General features: G+C 40.5%; 1 protein-coding gene and 1 long non-coding RNA gene across 3 annotated transcripts in view; both read left to right on the top strand.

Moving 5' to 3' along the window:
* Positions 1 to 16,506, top strand: part of LOC114305460 (disease resistance protein RPV1) — a 154,045-nt gene that overhangs the window by 61,418 nt on the left and 76,121 nt on the right. The window lies entirely within an intron of this gene.
* LOC114291665 (uncharacterized) lies at positions 198 to 6,532 on the top strand. The gene is made up of 2 exons (XR_014328733.1): positions 198 to 401; positions 6,221 to 6,532. It is a non-coding gene; the product is annotated as an uncharacterized LOC114291665 (long non-coding RNA).

Genomic DNA, 16,506 nt, shown 5'->3' on the forward strand with positions numbered 1-16,506 from the left:
ATTAAAAAAACAATAACAAATACAAATCCCCCAACTAAACACAACGTTAAAAAATAATTTGATAACTTATAATAATTTTTTATTTTTTATTTTTTACTTTTTAACTAAAAATTTAAGTTTCAAACAGCACCTTATAAACAATGGGGGCCCAAATACAAATTATTTAGACTGGTCCAATATATCCGGGAAAACCCAAATTCCCCAAAAACCAACATTAGAGAGAGAGAGAGAGAGACGCAGTGGGACCAACAGGGGAGGAGAAACGAGTGGAGGAAGAATCTACCTCATCAGTGAAACCGCCTACAACAAGATCTACTATCCGTCACACTCTCATTCTTCATCACCATCATCATCTTCTCACTCTCACTCATAATCCCCATCCTTAATTCGGCTCCTCTCAGGTTAGTTTCCTGAAAATTGAAATTATACTTATAATCTGTGTATTTATGTATATACTTATGTTCTATCAATTTTATATTCGAGTATTGGAAATTAAGGTTTTGGGATATTCAGGTGTAATGATAAATCTTGTCCTAATTCAATTAGGTGGATAACCATTGTTTTGTAGCATCTGTCAAACTGATCAGCAATTTTATATTCCTCGTATTTGTGTATATGAAAATGATATAAAAGTTCACTTTAGCGAATGATTAGAGAAGATATGACACCGAGTTGTCCGAGTATTTGTACCATTTTTGGAAAAATTGCCACGTGGCAATTTCTCTATTAAATTAAATGTCACGTGGCAATGGAAGACCAAAAGTTGATGATTTTTGGAGACCCATCAAAGCAAAATGGCGGCTGAGCAAGGGAGTATTCTTATTTATTTAATTGACCAAGTCAATTAGTTGGTTAATTGATTAATTAATTATTTATTTAAGGATTATAGGTGCCTCAACCACCTCGAAGGAAACAGGAGTTGGTTGAGGCCCACAAAATATCACTTCCTTAAATCAAGCAAGATGGTTGGCCTTTGATTTGGTGAAGATCACACCTGAGGTTCAATGAGCTTGATGAGTCAGCAAAGGCTACAAAAAAGGAGCCGTTTTCCCCAATTGGGTTTTTAGGATTCTTGTGGGTTATACACGTGGCAGGTGGAAAAGCTTAGTGGATTAACCAAAAGCTACAAAAATGGAGCAACTAGCTGTTAGTGGTTTAGTGGTTGCTACACATACACTTGAGGATCAAGCCAAAGATCATGGAACAAGTGTCAAGATGAAAGGCTGCCATGTTCTTGGCAGTTGAGCAGAAATGGGAGGTCAATTTGTGCAACATTTGTAGGAGTCCAACACCAAACACTCAATCAAGAGTTCATCTATCTTAGCTTTCATAGCTTTTATCTTCATTCAAGCAATTCAATTCCATGCAATTAGTTGTTTATCCAACTTATCTTTAGATTAGTCAATTGTACTTCATTTATCAATCAATGCAAGTTTCAATTCTAGTTTAGTTATCTTTTGCACCTAACAAATTTAGTAAAATTCTTCTTCATTGGACAAGATCCGAACCAGCGGCGGTTCCTCTGAGCCACACACAGTTATTTATTTGTGTTAGAAGTTAAAAATATCCAAAAATTCCTAACCTTGGACTAGGTCCGCAAGTCCTGGCACGCCCACATCCAATCCTAGTAAACACTACCTATGCGTTCGCCCCTAGGTTTTCTAAGTGGTAAACACTTAGGTTTTCTAATAGACTGCCACAACATTGAGTTTTATTTATTTATTTTGAGCTGGCCACATCATTGAGTTTGAAAAGTGGTTCTAACCTTTGGGCTAGAGTAGCACTACTCTTGTGTATATACGTTGTAATGTGATTAGGGATGTAAGAAAAATTGATAAAACCAAGCCGACCGACCGAAACTGACCGGAATTTTAGTTTTCGATTTGTTGTTCATAACATACAATCTGTTTCGGTTTTGAAACTTTTTTATATTGATGCAAACAGAACCGACCGAATATTATATTTAAATATTTTTATATTATAATTTTTTGAACATTATATGAGAAGTAATTAATATAATACACTTTTGTGATAAAAATTAGGGAGAAAAACATTTATAGAGCAATTTTCATATATTTTCTTCATTTATTTTCAATGTAAAATTCTATAATCTATTATAAAACCTTTTAAAATTTCATATAAATTTCTCTTCTACATCAAACCAACAAAATTGATAAAACCGAACCGTAGCATACGGTTTGTATCGGTTTTTCAATTATAAAAACCAAAAGGATTGGCTCTGTGCTAAATGCATTCTTAACACTGACCGAACCGAACTGTTTACACCCCTAAATGTGATTGCCTTTTGTGTTTTGCTAGTTAACCAAGGATGAAATAACAATACAATAAATCTAGGAACCAAGAAAAATTACCCATAATTCTATCATGAAAAGTGATGTGTACACTGTAGATTAAAAATTATTGTTTTGTGGGCCATAGGTAGAATGAATCTTGTCTGCATATTTGGATAATGCTACAAACCCAGAAATTTACCAAGAATTTGAATTGTGTGGACATGATTCATTAACTAAAACTTTTGTTTCTTCTTGTTCATCTCTCTATGTCAATATCTATATATACATACATAAATAACTTCAACTTACATCTATATATATATTAAATAAATATTTGGGTAAATTACATTGACTGTAGCACCTGTGTCCTTCAAAGTTTTTGGGAAGTGTATTTGAATCTTTTATTTTATTTTGAGAATCTTTGGTGTTGTTGTATGTTGGTTTTGGAGGAGTATAATCCAATTTAAACTCGTTGGGTTTGTTTGTTCGCACTTGTTCTTGTCAATAGTTCCTGGGAGACTTAGAAATTCTATTCTAGGGTCGACATCAACCTTCCTAAGGGTCGACCTTTACTTGTTGGTGAAGTTTCTGGAAGTATTGCTGGAATATAGGATAGACACCAGTCTGGGAAGGGTCGACCCTCTTATATTGCAGAATTTATGTGTTAGTTGCTGGAAAATAGGGTCGACCCCCTCCTGTCTAAGGGTCGACCCCCTTGCTTGTTGCCAGATTGTCTTTTCTACCTAAATGGTCGACCCTTGCGTGTTTTTATTTTTATTTTTATTTTTTTTCAGATTTTGGGATTTGATTGGGCCCTACCTTTGGAGGGTTTTGGGCCTATTATTTTATTTGACTTTAGGGCTATTCTCTACTACTATAAATAGGCCCAAACCACTTTTCTCTCATTATTTTCCTCCCCTTCTTCCTTTCAAACCGTGAGTTCTCTTCTCTCTCTAAAACTCAAACTTTTTCACTTAAATCTCTAGATCTACTCACCTAGAGTGATCTTTTCACCTTGCTCCTTTGAGATGAAGTGTAGAGTTTGTCAAGGGCTACATTTTGATCGACGCAAATCGTTATTTCATCGTCGTCGATTTTTGAGCTTTTCTCTCTTCTCTCTCATCTAAGCTTGAGGTAGGGATCTTTTCTATATTTCCATATGATATTTAGCTTAGTTATTAATATCTTGTATAACAATGATGTGATTTGGGGGTGTTTAAGGCAAACCTAGGGTTTGGGCATAAAATGAAAAGAGGGATTTTTGGGTAAAGGTGAAATAAATGCTTGGGGGGTTTGAAAATGATGTTGTATTGTGTATGATTTGTTGATTTTGGCACTTGGCTAATATTTGGGAAAAGAGTGAGAATTTGCCCTAATTGAATCAAATTATTATTTTGTATAAATAATGGAAATTCCTATTAAAAATGTGAAATTGAAAAGGTATTGATATGAATGGTGGGATTGGTTATGTGTTATTCTATTCTTTAATAGTTTCGAATAAACTATCTGTTATGAGATTTGATATCTGTTTAGAAATAACTGTATTGGGCTATCGGTGGAGGATAGCTATGATTGTTGTAAAAATTGCATGCGGATTAGGTAAATTGAAACTAATCACTTGTGCTTGTTATTGAATATGACTATATTTATGTACATTGTATATGTATGGTTATTTGGAAGTGGAAAGAGGATGTACTCTATTGTTTAAGTTTGTGATTAAATACATTGCTTATGTATGTGTGATTGTTTGGGAGGAGAAAGGAGATGGACTCCATTATAATGAAGTTGGTCGGAGTGTCCTGGGTGAAAGTCCCGAAATTATACATGGGTGCCTAGCCCGCGGACGAAATATCCGTAAAATGGCAACTGTAGTGCTTGTATAGCCTATGTTTACATGGGTCCCGTTTGATGGTTGCCCGCAGACAAAATATCCGTGAAAGAAAAATTTGAAGTGTTTACGTGTTGATAATGTGGTTCTAGAACTAATGAGTTGTAATCTCATTTGAGTTATTGAGAAACGATGAAATTGGCTTATGTAGTTAAATGAAATGAAGGTAAATGACTTAATGATTGAGTTTGGTAATTTAATACTATATGTAGGGACATAATTTTTGGATGACAACACGTGGCCGAGGTGACACCGAAGTGTCAACCGAGGTGTCACGTGTCTTGGTCATGACACCGAGATGATCTCGGCTAGGCCGAGGTTATCTGCGAAGATACCGGAATCCGGGATAAGCGGATAAGGGACAAGAGTCTTAGAATGAGAGAGGACTTCAGTTTGTGTAAAGATAAGACTCTTATAGAGTTTATCCCAATCCTACTGGGAGTCCACGATTAGCAATAAGCCTAAGTCCATTGAAGCTAGGCTTATATTGGGACTAGGTTTGTGTTGGTTATAAAAGAGAGACACCCTCATGGGTCTAAGGTATGTTTTTTATGCTTTGAATAGTGAGTTAAGCACTTTTGCTATCTTTGAGAGATAACTGACTTGATCGTCGGAGTGCCCCGGGTGGACGAACCACCGCTGGAATCTCTTCTTTTTCTAACAGGTCGTTCGGGTTTAATCTATTTTGCCAGTGTTCTCCAGCTGAGTACTTGTTTGGCAGTGTGGTCGGAAATTGACACACAATTTGGCGCCGTTTGTGGAAAAGAAAGGAGAATAGATGGCTAACGATGGACAAAACGATGCCCAAAAAGGGGGGCAGAACACAGTTCCTGCAGTCCCTCAGCACGACAGGGCAAAGGGGCATTCTCACCGGCCTTCACGGGAGGCCAGGCATGGAGAATGATGCTTGGGAGTTGGAATTTACAAGCTAAGGTTGGTTTAATACTTGTTGAAACTTTAAAAATTTACAAGTTGAAGTTAAACCGATGTCATGTTTAACATTTGTTAAAATTTTAAAAATTTACAAGTTGAAATTAAACCGATGACGTGTTTAACACATGTTGAAATTTTAAAAATTTACAAGTTAAAGTTAAACTGAGATCATGTTTAACACTTTTTGAAATTTAAATTTACAAGTTGAAGTTAAACCGAGGTCATGTTTAGCACTTGTTGAAGTTTAAATTTACAAGTTGAAGTTAAACCGATTTTATGTTTAACACTTGTTGAAATTTTAAAAATTTACAAGTTGAAGTTAAACCGAGGTCATGTTTAACACTTGTTGAAATTTTAAAAATTTACAAGTTGAAGTTAAACCGGGGTTATGATTAAAGGAAGGAATGATATAGGTTCCATCACCTCAGGATGCCGAGGCAATAGAACCTAAGGGGCAGTTGTGGGGACATAATTTTTGGATGACAACACGTGGCCAAGGTGACACCGAAGTGTCATCCGAGGTGTCACGTGTCTTGGTCATGACACCGAGATGATCTCGGCTAGGCCGAGGTTATCTACGAAGATACCGAAATCCGGGATAAGCGGATAAGGGACAAGAGTCCTAGAATGAGAGAGGACTTCAGTTTATCCCAATTCTCTTGGGAGTCCAAGATTAGCAGTAATCCTAAGTCCATTGAAGCTAGGCTTCTATTGGGACTAGGTTTGTGTTGGCTATAAAAGAGAGGCACCCTCATGGGTCTAAGGTATGCTTTTTATGCTCTGAATAGTGAGTTAAACATTTTTGCTATCTTTAAGAGATACTGACTTGATCGTCGGAGTGCCCCCGGGTGGATGAACCACCGCCGGAATCTCTTCTTTTTGTGACAGGTCGTTTGGGCTTAATCTATTCTGTCAGTGTTCTCCAGCTGAGTACCTGTTTGGCAGTGTGGTCGGAAATTGACACACACACTATACATAATGTGGATGCCTTTATCTTTGGCGTTGTATATGCATTGTGTACTTATATCTTTGCTAAATTTCATATACTGTGTTAGATGGTTTCTATTGGGCTGTGGCTCACCCTACTCGGGAATAACATTTTCAGGTAACGATGGCATGCCTTCACCAAGGTAATAGCGTTGGAGAAACTTTTGGAAGCAAGATATAAAGCTAAGGGGCTTAAGATGTAATGAGCGAAGCTCACTTTTGATTGTAACCAAGATATGTCTTGGAAAGATGTAAGCCCATAGGGCATTTAAATTTGTTGTTATTAATTTGCATTACATGCTGTAGATTTTGAATGAGCGTTTATGAATGTATAATGCATGTAATCTCTTTTGTAATACGAATTCTGTTCTGAGAAAGTGTACCAATTATGTTATATTCATTCCTCTTATGAGTTGGGTTATTTGTATTATTTTGAGGGCGTTATAACTTGGTATCAGAGCGTATCGTGTTTGAATACTTTGGATACGTGGGAGATGGTTATTACCACAATGGGTTTGTCTTACTTAGTTGAGGCATTAGTGTGCAGTGTATGCTTATGTGATAACATGCTTGTATGATTATGTGGGTATGAGATTTAATTTCTAGGATGCAGATCGAGTCCATGGGTTTCTAGGAGTCTTGTTCGATATTCTAGACCAGAGGCAATATATTCCCCCCCCCCCCATATCGCCCCAAACTGAGTACAAATAATTTTATAAAAGTTTTGAAACACAGAAAACACCTCACTTTTATCTATCTTGCATCAAATATACTCAAGTGGCCCTGGAACAATCTATGAAGGTAACAAACCATTTTTGACCGGTTAAAGACAAAACGGGAGGGACCCCATACATCAGAATGAATCAAAGAAAATGGAACTGAACTTTTATTAATAGGAGTAAAAGAGGCTCTGTGTTGGTTTCCAAGTTGAGAAGACTCACATTGAAAATCTAATACATTACTTTTCTCAAAAACAAAAAGAAATAAATGCTTAAGTAATAAAAAGACGGGGTGTCCTAAGCGACGATGCCACAGCCAAATGTCGTCCTTGGTGGATAGTAACTGAAGAGTTGAATGAGCCAGCTTGTCTATTTGATCCAGAATGTAGAGACCATGTTCCTCTCTACAACTGTCAATCCTCTTTCTCGTGATAAGGTCCTGAAAAAGACAATGATCAAGAAAAAACGTCACGCTACAATATAAGTCACAGGTAATATGATTCAAAGATAAAAGATTAACACTAAAATTAGGAACATGGAAGACAAAGGACAAAGGACAAAGGAAGGGAAGAGGTGGTATGAATTAAACCTTTCCCTGACACAGACGAAATAGTACCATCAGTAATATGCACTTTTTCTTGACCTGAGGAAGGATTATACTTTGAAAATAAATGAGAGAAGCCAGACATGGTCGGAAGCACCAGAATTAATAATCCATGGTATAGTCGTATGAGATAGTACTGCATATGGAGAGGAAGCCAAGTTACTTGAATTGGCAAAGGAAGAAGAGGGTGCACTTGTAGCAGAAGTGGAGGCTCGACGGTCTAGCAAGTGGCGAAGAGCATGCTCAAAATCTGAGGCAGATAACCCCGAAACATCAGCAGCAGGGGAGACAATTGGAGATGAAAAAGGGGGCTCAATAGTGTCTGAAAGATGTGCTCATGCATTGGCCCCTCGGCCTCTAGACGGACCAGACCGACCCCCTTGAGTACCAGGATGGTCTCCTTGACCACTAGAGGGAGTTCCATGTAGCTTCCAACAAGTCTCTCGTGTGTGGCGAGGTCGACGACAGTAGTCATAGTAAAGATTATCCTTCTCAGAGGAAGGACGAGAACCACGAGGCACACGGTCTCCATCGCGAGGGAGTGCAGAAACCAAGGCTGAGCGATCAGTAGTAGCAAAAGAAAGCATCGTAGAGCGGTGACTCTCCTTATTCTGTACAAAAGCAAAGGCTTCATGGAGAGAAGGAAGGACATCCATGCCAAGTACTCTGCTCCAAACCGGATCATACTTCACATTGAGACCTTTCAAGAACTTGAAGACCCGCTCTTGCGTCACAAACTTTTGGTAACCAACAGAATTAGTAGGACTGACAGGTTTGTAATCCTGAAGGTGATCAAGTAGCTTCCACCCATTGCTAAGGAAGATAAAATACTGAAGAATAGTCATCTCACCTTGTACCGACCTTTCAATGGAGCAATGTAATTCAAAAGCCTGGGAGAAGTTCCCCATCCTGGAGTAAGTAGTAGCTACAGCCTCCCAGATATCTTGGGCAGTGTCCATAGATAAGTAGCCCTTTCCAATCTCAGGGACCATAGAGTGGATCAACCAACCCATGATGAGAGAGTTGGTGATTTCCCATTGATATAACTAGGGTCCGTGATACTGGGTTCTTGTATTCGGCCATCAACATACCCCATCTTCCCTCTGATGATTTTAGAGTAACCAGATTAGGGAATGATTAGGATATCATCCCCTATTTATATTAAAAAAGATTAATAATTACAATGCAGCCATGAGGCATAGAATAATTACAAATTAATAACCTAAATAATAATATAATATGCTAACACTCCCCCTCAAGCTGGTGCGAAGATATCTCTCATGCCCATCTTGCCTAATATGTCATGAAATAACTTATTCCCAACTCCCTTGGTGAAAATGTCAGCAAGTTGCTCACCAGACTGTACAAAAGGAGTACAAATGGTGCCACTAGTGAGTTTCTCCTTAATGAAGTGGCGATCAATCTCAACATGCTTTGTCCTGTCATGTTGAACCGGATTGTGAGCGATGTTGATAGCGGCCTTATTATCACAGTATAACCGTATGGAGTCCGTCTGATCAATACTTAGATTACTCAACAATAACTTGATCCATAAAAGCTCACACACCCCTTGTGCCATAGCTCTAAACTCAGCTCCTGTACTTGACCTGGCAACCACATTCTGTTTCTTACTTCTCCAAGTAACTAAGTTGCCTCCAACAAAGGTGCAATACCTAGAAGTCGATCTCCTATCAGTTACTGATCCAGCCCAGTCAGCATTTGTATAGGCTTCCACACGAAGATGATCATACTTTGAAAAATAAAGACCCTTACCAGGAGCAGACTTCAAGTATCTCAAGATTCTCATGATAGCCTCGAAGTGAATCTGATGAGGAGCATGCATAAACTGGCTAACCACACTGACAACAACAGCAATATCAGGGCGGGAGTGAGATAGGTAAATGAGCTTACCCACTAATCGCTGATAGCTCCCCCTATCAACAACTTCTCCTTCTTCATCATCTCCTAATTTCTGATTGGGTTCCAGTGGAGTGTCACATGCCTTGCAACCAAGCATCTCAATTTCCTTCAACAAGTCAAGCACATATTTTCTCTGTGAGATAAATATCCCATCCTTGGAGCGAGCAACTTCAATTCCCAGAAAATACTTCAAGCTTCCCAAGTCTTTGATTTCAAACTCACTGGCTAAATATTGCTTCAACAGAGGTATTCCCTCACTATCATCGCCTGTAAGAACTATGCCATCTACATAAACAATAAGTGCTGTAGTCTTACCACGTGAGGAATGTTTTACAAACAAGGTGTGATCTGCCTGACTTTGTTTGAAGCCATATTTAAGCATAGTTTGAGTGAATCTCTCAAACTAAGCCCTTGGAGACTGTTTGAGACCGTATAATGACTTCCGAAGCCTGCATACTTTACCTTCTGTCTAATGATCTTCAAAACCAAGAGGAATGTCCATATATACCTCTTCTTCGAGGTCACCATGGAGAAAGGTATTCTTGACATCAAACTGATGAAGTGGCCAATCTAGATTAGCTGCTAGAGAGAGAAGTACTCTGACTGAATTCATCTTAGCCACGAGTGCAAAGGTCTCCTGATAGTCAACGCCATATGTCTGAGTGAACCCTTTTGCCACAAGTTTTGCCTTGTAACGCTTAATAGAACCATCTGCTTTGTGTTTCACAGTATACACCCATTTGCATCCTACGAGTCGTTTGCCTGTAGGTAACTCAGTCAATTCCCAAGTGCCATTCTTCCTAAGTGCTTTCATTTCCTCAATCATGGCAAGTTTCCACTCAGAGGTAGCAAGAGCATCCTGAAAATGGTTAGGAATGCTAACAGAGGAAATATTTGACACAAACGCTCTATATGAGGATGACAAATGAGAGTAGGACACAAAATGTGAGATAGGATGTTGAGTACAAGATCTCACCCCCTTTTTCTTAACAATAGGAACATCAAGATCAATGGACTCAAGAGATTCAAAGTTACCTGGACTCTCATCAGAAGCAGGAGATGGCAGTGGAGGAGCAGAAGTGGTCCCTTGTATCCAGGTAACTTTCTGTCTGTCTTTATCCCGGATATAAACCTGCTCTTCCCTATCCTTGTCCTTGGTGACATTGGGTTCTGTAGTCCCGGTAGAAGAGATTGGTGCAAGAACAACTGGTTCCACCATAGGAATCACAGGACTCACTTCACACCAAGGCTCCCCTGGAAAGGAGGACTGTGACACCGGAGGGGATAAGAAATATGATCGGGATTTAAGTGACATCCATGGACACAAACCACGTACGAGAAGGAGGGTGGTAACACTTATACCCTTTTTGAGTAGGAGAGTAACCAAGGAAAACACATTTGAGGGAGCGAGGGTCCAACTTACCACGAGTAGGAGAGTGATTATGAACAAAACAGACATAACCAAATATTTTGGGAGGAATAGAAAATAATGACTGGGAACCTAAGAGGATTTGAAGAGGAGCTTGTTTTTGTAAGACTTGGGTAGGAAGACGATTAATAAGATGTGCAGTAGTGAGAACAACGTCGCCCTAATAGGATCGAGGCACACTCATAGAAAAACACATGCACCGAGCCATGTCAAGAAGATGTCGATTCTTGCGTTCCACCACCCCATTTTGTTGAGGGGTATTGGTGCAAGAGGTCTGATGGATAATGCCATGAGTAGAAAAATATTGTCCTAACCCAGAATCTATGTATTCCTCCCCATTATTAGAACGAAATAGTTTGACAGTGGCCCCAAACTGAGTACAAATCATCTGATGAAAAGTGCGGAACACAAAGAAAACCTCACTCTTGTCTTTCATGAGATACACCCAAATAGTACGAGAAAAATCATCAATAAATGTAACAAACCATCGATGACCTTTCACAGACATAACACTAGAGGGACCCCAAACATCAGAATGTATTAATGAAAAATGAACTAAACTTTTATTAAAACTGGGAGCAAAAGAAGCTCTGTGTTGTTTTCCAAGTTGACAAGACTCACAAAGAAACTCAGACACATTATTATTTGTGAAACCAGATGGAAATAAATGCTTAAGTAAATAAAAAGAAGGATGCCCAAGACGCCGATGCCACAGCCATAAATCATCGGGGGGTAGTAGGACTCGTGGTGGAAGAATAAGCAAGCTTGTCCAGTTGATCCAGGAAGTAGAGACCATTTTCTGCACTACCACTGCCAATCGTCCTTGTGACAAGGTCCTGAAAAAGACAATGATCAGGAAAAAATGTCACACTGCAATTCAAATCCTGGGTAAGATGACTCAAGGATAACAGATTAACAGAAAAATTGGGAACATGGAGAACAGAAGATAGAGATATGGTAGGAGTGACGTGGACTAAACCTTTCCGAGAAATGGAAGAAACAGTACCATCTGCAATCTTAACTTTGTCCTGACCTAAAGAGGGCTTATATGCAGAGAAAAGATCAGAGGAGCCAGACATATGATCTGAGGCACTAGAATCAATAATCCAAGGCAAAGACTTATGAGACAGGAAAACACAAGGAAAAGAGGCTAAGTTACCTGAGCGGGCAAATGACGAGGAAGATGTATTGAGAGCAGTAGAGGACCGGCGGTCCAGCAATTGATGCAGAACATCCTCAAGCTCATGAGTAGGCATGCTAGAGAGATCATTAGAAGTTGGGCCAACAGAAGTAGAATTAGAATCAAGTGTATCAACGGCACTAGACTGATGAGCCCGGGGATAGGAGCCACGTTCTCTAGACGGGCCTGACCGACCTCCTCTAGAACCAGACCGATCACCTCGACCCCCGGATGGAGTCCCATGAAGCTTCCAACACGTCTCACGAGTATGTCGCGGCTTCTTACAATAATCACAGAATACAGACTCCTTGGCAGCAGATGGAGGGATAGGAGTCAGGCTGAGGACATCTCGAGGGGTAGACAGTAATGCTGAGCGGTCAGTAGAGATAGGAGACATCATAGCAGACCGGTGACTCTCCTCATTCTGTACATAAGCAAATGCCTCCTGAAGTGAAGGAAGAGTGTCTATTCCCAGAACTCGACTTTTAACCGGATCATACTCCACATTTAGGCCTGCCAGAAATTTAAAGACCCGTTCTTGTGCGATGAACTTCCTGTACCCGACAGAATCAGTAGTGCAAACAGACTTATAGTCCTGCAGTGATCAAGGCGTTTCCGACTGTTGGTGAGGAAGTTGAAGTATGGAAGAACAGTCTGCTCCCCCTGAATAGAGCTATCAATAGAGCGGCGCAACTCAAACACCTGTGAGAAATTCGCTTTGCGGGAATAGGTGGTAGCCATAGCATCTCAAACATCCTGGGCAGTCTCCATAGACAAGTAGCCCTCACCAATTTCTAGAACCATCGAATGAATAAGCCAACCCATAATCAAAGAGTTGGTAATCTCCCATTAGTCATAACCCGGGGCAGTGGTGCTAGGTGCCTGTATCCTGCCATCAACATACCCCATCTTCCCTCTGCTCTTCAAAAATATAGTCAAATTCTGAGACCATGCTAGATAGTTCTGATCATTAAATAGAAAGGTGGTGATTTTTAAACTAGGGTTGGGGTTATCAAGCATGGTAGTAGGTATAATGGAACTCTCACTCCTAGGTGTTTGAGAGGTGGTGGACACACTGGTGGAATCTGCCATGGATACTATACTACCGAACCCACAACAAAACTAGTGGCAATCACAAACCCGGAAGGTGGTGGTGGAAGAAAAAACACAATGACCACTGTAAATGTATAACAAAATTAAGAAAACATAAAGGATTTTTTTTTGTTTGTTTGTTTGGGAGTCTGTGCTGTGTTTAAGATCTAACAGAGGCACTACATCTACACGACATATGAGACGTAAGACCAAATAGAGTGATACCAGAAACGACGAAAGACGAGTGACGAAGTGACGAAGTGGCGAGCGACAACTGAAGCTGTTCAAGAGACGACGGCATAGGGGAAGTCGCCTGAGGCAGAAGGGCTACCAAGAGCAGTTGACACTAGCGGATGACCAACCCAGGTAAGTTTCGAACCCTAGAGTGTTCTTTGTTGCTGAGTTCGACCAACAAGGGTGAGCCGAAACCCTAGACAGGCATCAACCCACCCGAAACTACGTGGGTCCTTCTCGGCTTGAGCCGTAGCCCCTCAGGGTGGAGTCGGCTTGAGCCGACAGAGAGAGAGGAACTGGCACCGGTGGTGGCTGGTGGCTCCGGTGGTGAATAGGAACAGTATGGGTAGAAGGATTTAGGTGTTAGGGTTTGGCTTTGATACCATGATGATTTTAGAGTAACCAGATTAGGGAATGATTAGGATATCATCCCCTATTTATATTAAAGAAGATTAATAATTACAAGGCAGCCCTAAGGCATAGAATAAATACAAACTAATAACCTAAATAATAATATAATATGCTAACACCCTCTACTCTTCAAAAAAATAGTCAAACTCTGTGACCACACTAGATAGTTCTGACCATTGAATAGAGAAGTGGTGATTTTAAGGCTAGGATTGAGATTATCATTCATAGTAGAAGGTAGAAGGGGGCTCTCGCTCCTAGATGGCTAAAAAGTCGTGAATTCACTAGTGAAATCTGCTATGAATAGTCTACTAAGTATCCGCAAACCCAATGCCAATTACAAACCTGGAAGATGATAGAGAAATAGTAAACACTAGGATCACAAGAATATCATATGAAAAATTATAATGTTTTTTTTTTCTTTTTTTAAACAAAGTCAAGGGAAACCATTACAGAGGCAGTCACGAGGAGAGACAAAAAAAAGATACAACGAAGCTCGTGAGAAGCCGACAGCAGCCTAGGAGAAGAGGGAAGAGGCCGACAGAGGCTGGTTGGGCCAGTGGAGCTGCCAACAGCCCCTAGGAGGCTAGAGGGGCTGTCGCCTAAGCCAAAGAGGCTGTCGGGGAGCCCAAGTGAACTGTCGAAGGCCTAGGCAAGGCTGTCGGAGGTGTGGTTTGGGCTGGGTGAGGGTCGACAGTGGCTGTCTGAGGGTCTACAGTGGCTGTCGGGTCTCCTGGACTCAAGACAGGACTGCCGATAGAAGAGAAGAAGGGTAAGGAAATGTAAAAATATATGTATTATTGATTGATAAATATTGTTTGATATCTATTACAAATGGTGAGTGGCTCATTATATAGGAGAGGGTGAGTGTAGTAGGTGAGGAGTAGGTGAGGAGTAGGTGGTGGTAGGTGATGGTAAATGGGTGGTAGGTGATGGTAAATTCTAACAGCCCCCCGCAAACTCAAGGAGGATAAAAACTAACCAACTTGAGTTTGAAGAGAGGAACAAAACAAGAAAATACATAAAAATAAAAAAGGATAGGTGACACTGTATGGTCGTGTCAGACCATTGGTGAAGACATTGGATGGTGGTGTCATAATGTTGTAGAGGACACTGGATGACGGTGTCAGACCGATGTAGAAGACAGTTTATGGGGTCATGTCGGACCGTTGTAGCAGACAGTTTACGGGGTCATGTCGGACCGTTGTAGCAGACACTGTTGTGACAGTTGTTGTGACAGTTTACGGAGTCTTGCTGGACCCTTGTAGAAACTAACCGAAATCAATGTCGGGACAGTTTACAGAGTCTTGTCGGACCCATGAAGGAGCTAACCGGAATCAATGTCGGGACAGTTTACAGAGTCTTGTCGGACCCTTGTAGAAACTAACCGGAATCTATGTCGGGACAGTTTACAGAGTCTTGTCGGACCCTTAAAAAGTCGCACCTCAAAAGGCGTGCCCAATCTGTCAAAAGGCGTGCCATCAAAAGGCGTGCCCAATCCATAAAAAGGTGTGCCGGACATGATGGCGAGGCACGTGAGCGCCTTGGCTGGCGCGCCCGGTTTGTCGTCTGGCGTCAAGAGGCGCGCGATGCGCGTGTCTGCCTCGGCTATTTAACCAAGACGAAGGCAGAGGCTGAGGCAGAGGCTGAGAAAAAACTTGCGAAAAACCTCTGAAAAAAAAACTCTTCGTTTTGCTGAGAGAGATAGGCTGTAACACTTTGTTGCCCAGAAAATGGCCTCTTCGTCCCGGAGTCTGCTCACTCTCTTTCCCGACCTCAACGAGTCAACAGGAGAGAGAACTGGTGCGGTGGCACTGGAACCTCAACCAAGCGCCCCGGAGTTTGCTCCGTTGAACTTTCCGATGCGGTCTGTGGAGCAAAGAATGGCAGTGCAGTCGGATGTGGAGGCCAATCAGTATACTTTGAAGTCATGTGTGGAAACCATGACGGCGGTCACAAACTTGTCGAACCGGCTGCAGAGTAGGACAAATGAAGTGCAGCATTTAAACGCCCAACTGGCTCTGCTCCAACGCATGTATAAGGATGCGCGAGCAGAGATAAGTGTGCTGAAGGCAGAAAATAAGGAGCTTAAGCGGAAGGCCACCGTTATGTTCCGATTTGGAGGGCCGCCATATGCTGCAGTGGAGGAGCAGGGAGTAGTGATCATGCCCAGTGGAGTGGGACACACGGAGGCAACACCGGCAAGGGCCGCCCAGGACGGAGGCAAGAAGAAAAGACCGGCGGCAGAGTAGAGAAGAAAAAAAATCCCACCTGTGAATGTGGTTGTTTGTTTGTATTTGTTTTTTTTTTTTTTTTTTTTTTTTTTTTTTTTTTTTTTTTTTTTTTGGTAAAATTGTGATCGGGGTTGATCCCTGAGATGAATAAAATATGGTTTGGTGTGCAAAGCTAGATGGTATGAATGGAATTGGAAAAAGAGTAAAAATAATGTGAAAGAAAACTAAAGAAAGAAATAATAAAAATATATTTGAAATCAAAAAGGAAAGATGGGGGAAAGAAGGAAAGTGGTGTGGAGAAAATAAATAAAAATAATAGAGTTTGAAATCAAACGGAGGAGAGAGGATGATGTTTGTTTGTTTTTTTTTTTTTTTTTTTTTTTTATATATAATAAAAAGAGATATATAGATATATATATAAAATAAAGAAAATGGGGAACAAGGAGTGCACCAATTAAGCTTTTAGAATAATAAAAAAAAATTTTAGGCGGTGGATGCAATGTGCTGATGGTGTTGGGTGGAAAATAGTTTAAAATGGAAAAGTATATATATAATTAGAAGAAGAATAGTGAAGTGGGTGTAAT

This window comes from Camellia sinensis, chromosome 5 (genome assembly GCF_055761805.1).
Source record: "Camellia sinensis isolate YWXY chromosome 5, ASM5576180v1, whole genome shotgun sequence".
NCBI classification, from domain to species: Eukaryota; Viridiplantae; Streptophyta; class Magnoliopsida; order Ericales; family Theaceae; genus Camellia; species Camellia sinensis.